This window comes from Bos taurus, chromosome 23, assembly GCF_002263795.3.
Source record: "Bos taurus isolate L1 Dominette 01449 registration number 42190680 breed Hereford chromosome 23, ARS-UCD2.0, whole genome shotgun sequence".
Lineage (NCBI taxonomy): Eukaryota > Metazoa > Chordata > Mammalia > Artiodactyla > Bovidae > Bos > Bos taurus.
In genome coordinates, this window is record NC_037350.1 from 32,487,831 (window position 1) to 32,499,716 (window position 11,886).

At 41.5% G+C, this 11,886-nt stretch overlaps 1 protein-coding gene and 1 long non-coding RNA gene across 10 annotated transcripts in view; one reads left to right on the plus strand and one right to left on the minus strand.

Moving 5' to 3' along the window:
* CARMIL1 (capping protein regulator and myosin 1 linker 1) overlaps positions 1 to 11,886 on the minus strand; it is a 306,909-nt gene that overhangs the window by 220,616 nt on the left and 74,407 nt on the right. The gene's annotated exons all lie outside the window — the stretch shown is intronic.
* Positions 1 to 11,886, plus strand: part of LOC132343682 (uncharacterized) — a 138,637-nt gene that overhangs the window by 29,031 nt on the left and 97,720 nt on the right. For both annotated transcript variants that reach the window (XR_009492650.1, XR_009492649.1), the window contains exon 2: positions 3,134 to 3,264. This is a non-coding gene — a long non-coding RNA (uncharacterized lncRNA). The remainder of the gene's footprint in view (positions 1 to 3,133; positions 3,265 to 11,886) is intronic.

The window sequence follows — 11,886 nt, forward strand, 5'->3', positions numbered from 1 at the left end:
AATGCAAAAGTAGGAAGGCAAAAGATACCTGGAGTAACAGGCAAGTTCGGCCCTGGAATACAAAATGAAGCAAGCAAAGGCTAACAGAGTTTTGCCAAGACAATGTACCAGTCATATCAAACACCCTCTTCCAACAACACAGGAGACAACTCTACACATGGACATCACCAGATAGTCAATACTGAAATCAGATTGATTGTATATTCTTTGTAGCCGAAGATGGAGAAGCCCTATGCAGTCAGCAAAAATAAGACCAGAAGCTAACTGTGGCTCAGATCATGAACTCCTTATTGCAAAATTCAGACTTAAATTGAACAAAGTAGGGAAAACCACTAGATCATTTAGGTATGACCTAAATCAAATCCCTTAGGATTATACAGTGGAAGTGACAAACAGATTCAAGGGATTAGATTTGATAGAAAGAGTGCCTAAAGAACTATGGACAGAGGTTCATAACATTGTTCAGGAGGTAGTGATCAACACCATCTCCAAGAAAAAGAAATACAAAAAGGCAAAACGGTTGTCTGAGGCGGCCTTACAAATAGCTGAGTAAAGAAGAGAAGTGAAAGATACAGGAGAAAAGGAAAACTATACCCATCTGAATGCAGAGTTCCAAAGAATAACAAGGAGAGATAAGAAAGCCTTCCTCAGTGATCAATGTAAAGAAATAGAGGAAAAAGAATAGAATAGGAAAAACTAGAGATCTCTTCAAGAAAATTAGAGATACCAAGGGAATATTTCATGTAAATACAGGCACAATAAAGGACAGAAATGGTATGGACCTAACAGAAGCAGAAGATACTAAGACGAGGTGACAGGAATACACAGTACACAGAAGAACTATACAAAAAAGATCTTTATGACCCACATAACCACGATAGTGTGATCACTCACCTAGAGCCAGACATCCTGGAATGTGACGTCAAGTGGGCCTTAGGAAGCATTACTATGAACAAAGCTAGTGGAAGTGGTGGAATTCCAGTTGAGCTTTTTCAAATCCTAAAAGATGATGCTATGAAAGTGCTGCACTCAATATGCCAGCAAATTTAGAGAACTCAATAGTGGCCACAGGGCTGGAAAAGGTCAGTTTTCATTACAATCCCAAAGAAGAGCAATGCTAAAGAATGTTCGAACTATTGCACAATTGCGCTCAATTCACATGCTAGCAAGTTAATCCTTCAAGCAAGGCTTCAACAGTATGTGAACCAAGGCAGAGAAACCAGAGATCAAATTGCCAAAATCCACTGTATCATAGAAAAAGCAAAGGAATCACAGAAAAACATCTGTTTCTGCTCCACTGACTACACTAAAACCTTTGACTGTATGGATCACAACAAACTGTGGAAAATTCTTAAAGAGATGGGAATATTAGACCACCTGACCTGCCTCCTGAGAAATCTGTATGCAGGTCAAAAAGCAACAGTCAGAACTGGACATGGAACAAAGACTGGTTCCAAATCAGGAAAAGAGTACATCAAGGCTGTATACTGTCACCCTGGTCATTTAACTTATATGCAGGGTACATCATGCAAAATGCCGGGCTGGATGAAGCACAAGCTGGAATCAAGATTGCTGGGAGAAATATCAATAACCTCAGATATGCAGATGATACCACCTTAATGGCAGAAAGTGAAGAGGAATTAAAGATCTCTTGATAAAAATGAAAGAGGAGAGTGAAAAGGCTGGCTTAAAACTCAACATTCAGAAAATTAAGATCATGACATCCAGTCCCATCACTTGATGGTAAATAAATGGGAAACAGTGACAGACTTTCTTATCCTGAGCTACAAAATCACTGTGGATGGTGACTGCAACCATGAAATTAGAAGACACTTGCTCCTTGGAAGAAAAGTTATGACACACCTAGACAGCATATTAAAAAGCAAAAATGTTACTTTGCCAACAAAGGTCCATATAATCAAAGTTACGGTTTTTCTAGTAGTCATGTACAGCTAGACAATAAAAAAGACTGAACACTGAAGAATTGATGCCTTCGAACTATGGTGCTGGACAATAAAAAAGACTGAACACTGAAGAATTGATGCCTTCGAACTACGGTGCTGGAGAGGACTCTTGAGAGTCTCTTGGACAGCAAGGACATCAAACTAGTCAATTAGTGATGCCTGCCCCAATAAATCAACCCTGAATATTCCTTGGAAGGACTGATGCTGAAGCTGAAGCTCCAATATTCGGACCACCTGATGCGAAGAGCCAACTCACTGGAAAAGACCCTGATGCTGGGAAAGATTGAAGGAAGGCAGGAGGAGAAGGGGATGACAGAGAATGAGATGGTTGGATGGCATCACCGACTCAGTGAACATGAGTTTGAGTAAACTCCAGGAGATAGCAAAAGACGGCCTGGTGTGCGGCAATCCATGGGGTCGCCAAGTGTCAGACAGGACTGAGGAACCGAACAACTCTCACCTAGAAGGTACTCAATGAAACCTGCTTTGTGGACCAAAAGTCTAGTTCAACCCTCAGCTAGTCCTTTAGTCTTTTCACTTCCTACCTGAGAAGAGCCCACAGGGTGGGAGACCTGTGAGACAGATGAATCTCCTAGTGCTCTTTCATCCCTCAAAAATTGAGTGCCCACATGACTCCATGGGGATAGCACAAAATACCGAATATCCCTATTTTTCATTCCTGTGAGCAAGCACATCACACAGTTAACAATCATCTTCCATGCTTCTTTAGAATAGCCAAGTCATGCACATCTTTATCTTTGATGACTGCTAATCATCAAACTACACACAGTCAAAAATAAACACAATTACGGGGGAGTAGGTCTGTTCCAGTGTACTCCACGGGTAACAAAATGACTCTGATGGGACCTTGGAGCTGTGGTCAAAATGAACACTGTCCTCTCCTTTACCTCCTCCCTCCTACCCGCAGTGAGATGAGGGATTAAGTACAACAGAGACATCTAGCTCCCCACTCTGACATGAAAATTCCACAGTTAGAAAAGCATTATAAAGGTCCCCTCTTGAACGGATTTCAAGTGTTTAATTATATGCATCATGTAATTATATGCATCCATACTTTATCGCTGTTTTCTAACGAGGTTGGCAAGGAAAGAGACACTGAGCATTCAATTCTTAATTTAATGGGCTTGTTTTTCTGCTTACTGTAACAGCTTGCTGAGGGAGCACTGGAGAGTCTGCTAAGCTTTGAAGAGGTGGCCAGGATAAAACAGCTCCCTGTGGATGCTACCCATCTGGAAAAAGACCGAGACTGGAAACAGTGTTGGGAAGACGGGCATCCAAGGTGAGCCACATCCTTCAGAGATGGATGAAACTTTGCGACCTTCCCATGTTCTAATAAGATTCTGAGTTTGAAAAACGAGGGGGTGAGTGGGAGGGGGAGCCACAGCTGCTTAAGCTAAAGGCACCTTTTGGTTTCCTTGCAAAAGTTTCCAAGCCGAGTGGAAGAATCAACACCCACCGTACAAAGCACGTCCTTGAGAGGCAGCAGTGCCCCAGGGTGGGGGTCCCAGCCAAAGAAAGTCCTTCCAGTGAAAGAAGTTACTATGAACCTAAGGCCCAGCCCCCTGTAAAGGCGGGAAGTCAGTGGCTCATTTGGGAATTTGCCACCTCGAAGTGTAGCAAGTGAGGAAACAGTGAGAGGTGGCAGATGGGATGGGGTGATGGTGGGGGTGAAGCTGCCCCCGGACAGCTGTGGGGTTAACAACTCCTGTGGAAATAGGAGTGTTAAGCATTCGAATAACCGAGAAGCAGCTGTGGTAATTTCTGAAATAACTTGGGCTGGGGGTGGGGGTGGGGCAAATTCAAAATACAGCATGACACTCAATGTTAAGTAAATGGCGAGAATGATCCATGGAATGAGACTGAAACTAAAACCCAAGGCACTAAGCCCTGCTCTATTGGCATCTAAGCCTGGGGCCCAGCTTTTGGGTAAAACTTGTTGTTGTGAGTTCCTCCATCTGAGACTTTCAAGAAGAGTTCCCCAGAACAGGGTCAAGACATACCCACCCAATATTTAAATCTAGCCTTTCCCAAAGGCCCTGTATGAACACCAGACTTAGGCATTGGAGCCCAAGAAGGGGCTCCTAAAAATTCAGATAAACTACACTACTTGAATTCCTCCACTGTAGCAAAAATAGAAAGAATGTATAATCCTTGTAAGGATTTTTAAAATTCAGCCAAAATAACTAGCAAATAGGACCATATGAAATTTTTCTTGTTAAGATGGCAAAAAACTAAAACCCTCCTAAAAGAATGCTTTATTATAATTCCTTACTATAATCCAGTAGCTGTACCATCCCATGTAACATTGTGGCTGATTAAAAATTTGGGTCAAGAAATGGGAGCCTGGGACAAAAGACAGTGATATACACATGTGAAATAAGGTTGTAGACATTGCAAAAGTCTCCTTAATTCCACGTCTAGATATTTTGACCATTTCTGAAGAGTGGGCAGAGGACTTAAAACTATAGAATTCACACACTTCAGTGGGAAGATTCACAGATTATCAGACTGTTCTCATGTTCCTGGTTCTACCACGTCATTTTGCGTTGAGTGTTCTGTGAGATTGTCAAGTCTTGTCTGTTTCATCTCTGCAAACAGCCCACTTTGGTTTCATTGGAAAACCTGGATCTGTATGCAGCTGGTGCTTATTAGGAGATGTTAGCTGTCTGCTCAAGGATCTCGAAGAGTGGTGCACTGAGCTCATTTAACGCAAATGGTCTTATAATTCTGTCTCAACCTCCTCTCTGCAGCCGCCTACTTTTTCTAGGGCAGGGTAATGGAAATGACTTCAAGAAATGGGAAAAGTGTGATTTAAGTAACTCAGCTGAGCTTATTTCCCTTGGGGAAAGGACAGCTAGCTGACTAGGCTCAGAAATTAATTAAGTGGCATCTGACCCCTATTAGTTATTTAAAGTTAGCAATAACTTTACTAACAAAGGAAAGGTGTTCCAGTCAGCTCGCATGAACATCAGGATTCTGTGCTTCCAGCACACTGAATGATTGAACTGCCTGAATTTCCCTCACAGCTGTACTCAGAATTTTCTTTAATGTTTGGCTGATACAGAAAAGTCAGAATCAGAAAAAAAAAGTCAGAATCCAGTACGTGAAAGGTGGTTTGGGGGTGTCTGTGGATAATGAAGCAAAGTGTGAGTTGTTTGAGAGCCAAGTGTTCACACGTGGGCACCTGTCTGAAAAAAATGAATTACTTTCTTGCTGCCTTAACGTTCTCCCTTAACTCTTCCCTCTCCAACCTTTCTCTTCTGACATTTTTTAAACTGAAGTATCGTTGTCTTACAATATCATGTTAGTTTCAGGTGCACAAGACACTAATTCAACGTTTTTATAGATTATACTCCACATATAATTATTAAATACTGATTATATTCTCTGAGATGGACATTACATACATGTAACTTATTTATCCCGAGTAGTTTGTACCTCCTCCCCCATCGTGCCCCTCCTGCCAGCCCTCTCCCCTCTGGTAACCACTAGTTTGTACCCATGAGTCTGCTTTAACTGATTTCTTTTTTAGATTTTGCATGTAAGCGAAAGCATACAGTATTTGTCTTTATCTGACGTACTTCACTTAGTATGATCATCTCTAGGTCCATCTATATTGCTGCAAATGGCATTATTTCATTCGTTTTTAGGGCTGAGTAATACTGCATTGTGTAGACATACTCTATATTCTTTATCCATTCATCTATCGATGGGCATTTAGGTTGCTTCCGTATCTTGGCAATTGTCAGTAATGCTGCCGTGAACATTGGGGTCCATGTAACTTTCCGAATTAGTGTTTCTGCTTCCTCCTAACATTCTCAACTCATACAGGGTGAGGTAACAGGAAGCACCCATACAGCCACACCACAGAGCTCCCAGTCCTATGGGAACTGGCGGGAGACGGTACGTCTCCCCAAGGAGGCCTTTTCCAGCCACATTACATCCCCTTTTTGCTCCCCAGCCAGCGCCTCCCTCCAAACTGCTCCCCAAACCACCAGACATTCATCTGGCCCAGAAGCTTCCAACCCTACCCTACAATGTTGCTATACAAACAACATTGTATTTTTTCAACCACAATATATTTATATAAAGTATCCTTAGAGCAATATTTACTTCCCTGGTGGTTCTGATGGTAAAGCATCTGCCTACAATGTGGGAGACCTGGGTTCAATCCCTGGGTCAGGAAGATTCCCTGGAGAAGGAAATGGCAACTCAGTACAGTACTCTTGCCTGGAAAATCCCATGGACGGAGGAGCCTGGCAGGCAACAATCCATGAGGTTGAGAAGAGTTGGACACGACTGAGCGACTTCAGTTCAGTTTTAGAGCAATATTTACTTTTTTCCATTCCTAGAACTAACAGAAACAGCCCCCAAAGAAAAACTGAAACCAAAAGTTTGCTTCCATCATGGATTCTCTTTTCACCCAGAAAGCAAATGCTCTACACCACTAGACCACACCCCCCAGATCAAAACAGTGACACAGGCTTCCAGAATGTACAAAAACCCACTTTGCACAGTAGCAGCCAACATGTGCAAATACTTTCATTGCAAAATTGAAGAGTGTAGCTCACCGAATACATGCTGGAATGCTAATGTGAGTAATTACACAGGTGGTTATGCAAACACTGAACTCATGCTTCAGTTCGGCAGAAGGATAAACACTTCCAGGGTAGTTTGCAAGGTTCAATTACCTAGATCGGCTGGTTAATTTCCTTTACATCTGCAAGAGCTCCCCCAAAGTCAATCATTTTCCAACAGAAAAGTCACTGCTAGAAACTTGTTCTACGTAGGCAAGCAAAGTATACACTTGTACTAAACTGACTCAACATTTTTAAATGAGCATCTTTATCAGGAGCTGACCTACACAGATACGATTATTCCTTTGTGTCCTACAACTTAAACAAACCTTTACTCTTGAAAACATGCATCTGAAGAATATCCATTATCTCATATGTGCAGGCACTATTCTATAAGATGCTAGGGATACAGCAATGCACAAAATAGGCAAAAATTCCTGCCTTCAGGAGGCTCACGGTCTACCAGGGGGAAAAGAATACAGTCACATAAATAAGACATTGGACATGTTAGATGGTGATCAAAGTGGGATGGAGAAAAAGTAAGGAGAATGGGGTGGGGTTGGTGTAATTCACTACAGGGAAGAGGTAACATTGCTCAGAGACCTAAAGAAGGCGGAGGGAAGGAGCCAAGCCAGGTGGAATTCTGGAAAAAAAAAGCTTTCCAGGCACAGAGGGAACAGCTAGTTCAAAGACCCGAATGAGGAGTATGCTTGGTGGGTTCAATAAGCAAAAATCTACATTTGGCTAACTGTTCCATAATTCTGTGTTTTGGTTTGTTTGTTTGTTTTTTTAACTGTATCCCACATAGAGATTTCAAAAGACTTCACTGTTTCCAGTTTTGGAGTTTTCTCTTAAATGTACATAGCCTCTGACATGATTGTGATTCACAGAAATGTATGTGCTGTGCTTCCCTGCATCCCTAGGTGTACTGACAGCTTCTAGTCTGCAGCGAGTTAAATCCCTAGGGCTCTGGGAGTATGCTTAGCACCACAGCAACCAAAGCTAGTACAGCACTCAGAGATGCTGAAGTAAAGATGCCTTTATATGAATTCAAGGAATGGCGTGCAGGAATCTCTACCTTTATCCCCTAAAGTCACCACCATCCTCCTTGTGTGTGCTCTGGTGTCAAGCTAGTGGGAGGTCAGCAAAAAAAATCTTCAAAAATGGAGGCAAGCTCAAAACAGAGCTGGAGGGGGAAAAAATAACCGGTCTCCACACTTGCAAAATAATAGTGTGATTCAATTTTCTTTCTTAAAAATTACAATTTTTTTTTTTTTTTTAAAGAAAAAAGCCTAAGAACTCTAATTTTGGATACTAAGGAAAGAAAAGGAGAACTGTGTATGTGAAAGAACAGAATGTGAATCCCTAGAGAAAAGTCAAGGGTGGAGTGAGAGGAGCCAGGACTAAGGGTCAGGCACACACGGGTGCCCTCTGTGGTCCACCAGTCATGCAGCCATGTCAGGGATTGAGGGTGGGAGGCCGGGAGAAAGCTGGCTGTGATCATAAAGGGGACATCGAGGCATCCTTAGAAGGAAGTTCAGTATCTTGACTGTGACGGTCACGTGAATTGTCACACATGATAAAACTGCACAGAACGAAACACACACACACAGGTGTATGTAAACGCTTGGAAATCTAAATAAGATTGCTGATTGTATCAATGTTAATTTCTTCATTGTGAAACTATAACACTGTTATGCAACATGTTATCACTAGAGGAAATGGATGAAAGGAATACAGGGTCTCATTTCTTACCACTGCATATGAACCTACAATTATCTCAAATAAGTGGTTTTTAAAAAAAAAATCTCATCACCTTAAAAAAAAAAAGTGGCTGAGTGAGTGAGTGAGTGAGTGAAGTCGCTCAGTCGTGTCCAACTCTTTGCGACCCCATGGACTGTAGTCCACCAGGCTCCTCCATCCATGGAATTTAAATAAGTGGTTTAAAAAAAAAAATCAAAAAAAAAAATAAAAATAAAAAAATCTCATCACCTTAAAAAAAAAAAAGTGGCTAGCATGTTATAAAAACTCTCTAAGCGGCATATTGGGCAAGTTATCTGTCATCTATAAACAGGAACTGCAAGTTCCTACTTCTTGCTTTAGATTCCAAAAGAAATACCCAACACCATCCTTAAGTAAGCACCCTGTGTGAGGGTTCATCCCATGAAGGTTATCACCACCATCATCTCTGGACCCCAGCCCTCTAAAACCTCACCAGTACCCAAGTGAAATACAGGCACCCTTTACATAAAAAAAACTTACGGACAGGAATCCATTTATCACTTTTCAAAGAACAGTTTTTCTGTTTCTGAATAATAAATACATACACACTAATATAAATGAGCTCTCTGAATTCCCTGGCAGTCCAGTGGTTAAGACTCCATGCTTCACTGCAGGGGGCTTGGGTTCAATTCCTGGTCGGTTGGGAACTAAGATCCCACAAGCCATGAGGCACAGCCAAACCAAAAAGAAAAAAAAGAGTGAAATAAAAGAGCTCTCTAAAAAGACAAAAATATATTTTCATGGACTAGATTAGCATTTTCCAAACTGTCCCTCCAGGGACTATTAATGCTATACTACTGCTACTACTGATGATAATAATTATAAAATTTCATAATGAAGTAAATTTGGGAAATACTATATACACATTTTCCCCTGTGAGAGCTCTAGTTGGGGGAGGGAAATTTACTTGTTCACAAGACCATTTTATTATACCTGCTGGCATCCTGAGAGATATTTCCGAGATCCAGAATTATAAAAATCATTCATTATCAGTCAGCTACTCACTACCCAGTTTCTTTACTCAATATGTACTTTAGAAGACAAACGGGTGGTTTTTCTACAGCTAGGGTAGTAGTTATAACTGCATACAATTGGCTATCAATAAACGTTTGCTAAATTAGATTCAATGCAGGAACAATTTCCAGGATGACAACTCTAGGCATAGAAGTAGCAATTCCTGTTTTTAAGTCTCAGTTGAGAAAACAAAAGTGCTCCTTTCTAGAGCTTTCTAGAAGTTTCTGAAAGTTTCTTAGAAATCTGTCTCCTCCTGAGTGGCAACTAAAACAGCAGTTTACAATATGGTATCATTATAAGGAATAAGGTCATGACTAAAAAAATCTGTACTCAAAACTCTAGCACCTGAAATTCCATTAGCAACATATTGGGCCTTTCCTACCAAAAATAAAGAAAAGGCTTTAACTGTGATTATTTCTGTGTGAGAGAATGAGTTAAACTTGTCATTTCGTGAAGGTGACTTCAGCTGAAGTGAATTTCAAATGTCAGAGATTAGGCTTGGATGAGGGCAAGACAAAGGTGAAAACCCTGAATCCTAGGGAGGGACAGAAGGAGAAAGAGAAAAGGAGGCAGAAATCATCAAAAATGAGCTTCATTTAATTCACAGGTCCCTCAGGGCCAGAGACACTGCTTTACAATTACACATGTCCATTTATAGAAATAACCCATACTCAACTTGGAGAATTATAAACCAACTGGAAAATTAAAGGAATTAATCACAGTAATTTTTAAAAGAATGAAATTTGTCAGAAAAATGAATGTGGAACAAACATTATGGTTCCTTAAAAAATACACAGAGCTCTTGAGGAATACGTACTTGGAAATTAGCTCAACTATACACATTTCTAGGTAAAGGTTTGGAAAGGCAGAATTTATCATGAACTCCTCACATATTGGAAAAATGTCTCAATCACCAAAGGATAATAAAGTGAACTCACTGAGCATTCCACTCCAAGGCACACTTGGGCATTTTAAGAACATTCCCAACATGTCTGAAAACCAAATGGGTTTCAGATAAAACCTCAGTTTAACCAAGAGACCCTGGCTTCCCAAGAATTCCTGGTCTTCAAGGCTGCTGTGTAGAACTGAGCAATTTTTTAGACATCCCATTGCAGTGAATAATCTTCCCGTTGCAGGAATACGGCTGTCAGGCACATCCACTTCTCAATATGAAGAGGCCAGGTCTAATCATAACACTTCAGATGAACTAAGTTGTCAACAGACAGATGTCCATCTGGTCCTCCACCCTGCTTTTCTCTGCAGTCCTCTCCTCCTTGCAGCATCCCACAAACACCCCTCTCCCCTTGGCTACAATTATTTGAGCAACTTTTGCCTTGACTGTCTCACTGTCTCTTCTTCTTGACCCAGAAAATAAGATGGGAAAAAAATTAAGTATTTTGGTTAAAAAAAAAAAATCTCTCCTGGTAATTTAGCAGAGATCCCAATGAGCTCTTTCCAGAACTCAGGACCCCCACAGACTAACCAAATGAGAGAGAAGAAAGTCAATAGAAAACTTCTAAATCTGCCTGCTGAATAACTGAAACCTCTAATGGTCAATGAAAGTTTTCTTACAAGGAGCTCAGGTATCTTTTATACTCTCACATCTCTCTGTAAGATATTGCTTTCCTGATTTCAAAGGGAGAAAAGTGGTCTCTTTCCCTCCTTCTTTCCCTCCCCTATTCTTAAACACAGGAAACAGTGATTTTCCTAAATTCCTTTTAGCACTATGGAAGGAGGGAAAGCCTATGTACTCTATCCCTAATCAAATGTTCTTTCAGCAGAATTTTAAATGCTGTGCAGTTTTCAAAATAATGTAAATGGGAGGACAATGACCCAGGAATGCACTGTGACACTCTGCTCCCCCACCCCTCGGGGAGGCTGACCGATGGCTTATCTGGGGGCCCTCAATTGTACACTGATGCACCTCCAAAGTGACAGGCCCTGCCTCACTGCAGCCAAAGTGCTCCCTTGTAGCCTTAGAGCTGCCTGAGCTCATTTAGGTCAATAAAGCTGGGTTCAAAAACAAGTTAAACTTTTTTCACTTTAAGAAAAAAAAAAAGTGCTTTTGTTTTTGTAGAAGACTAAACCATTCAACCAGACTTGCCCAAATCTTCCATTTACGCAGTGGGAAATGCGGTAACAATTGGCCCAAATACCCCTAAGGGAAGAGCCAGGCTCAGGGCTTCAGAAATGAGCAAGAGCCTCCAGGTGGGCTTCTGTTCCCACTCTGTGCACATCAGGGCACTCACAGAAAATGATTCCCCCTTTACCTTCTCTACTCACAGTCAAGGGAAGGAAATCCTGGCATCAGGGGGGAAAAAATTAGTATGCCACTGGAGCTGTAAGCCTGCTGGATCAATAGAGCACCTCCTCACCAATTCCAAACACAAACCCACATGCCCAAAATGCTGGAGGTAACCAAGGGGCTGTGTGTCCGCCCCAAGGTCTCGCTCAGTTGAGCACCTTCATGTTTATCTCTGAGCACTGGGCCAGCCTAATGGCCGATGCTTCTGTCTTCCTGGGCCCAG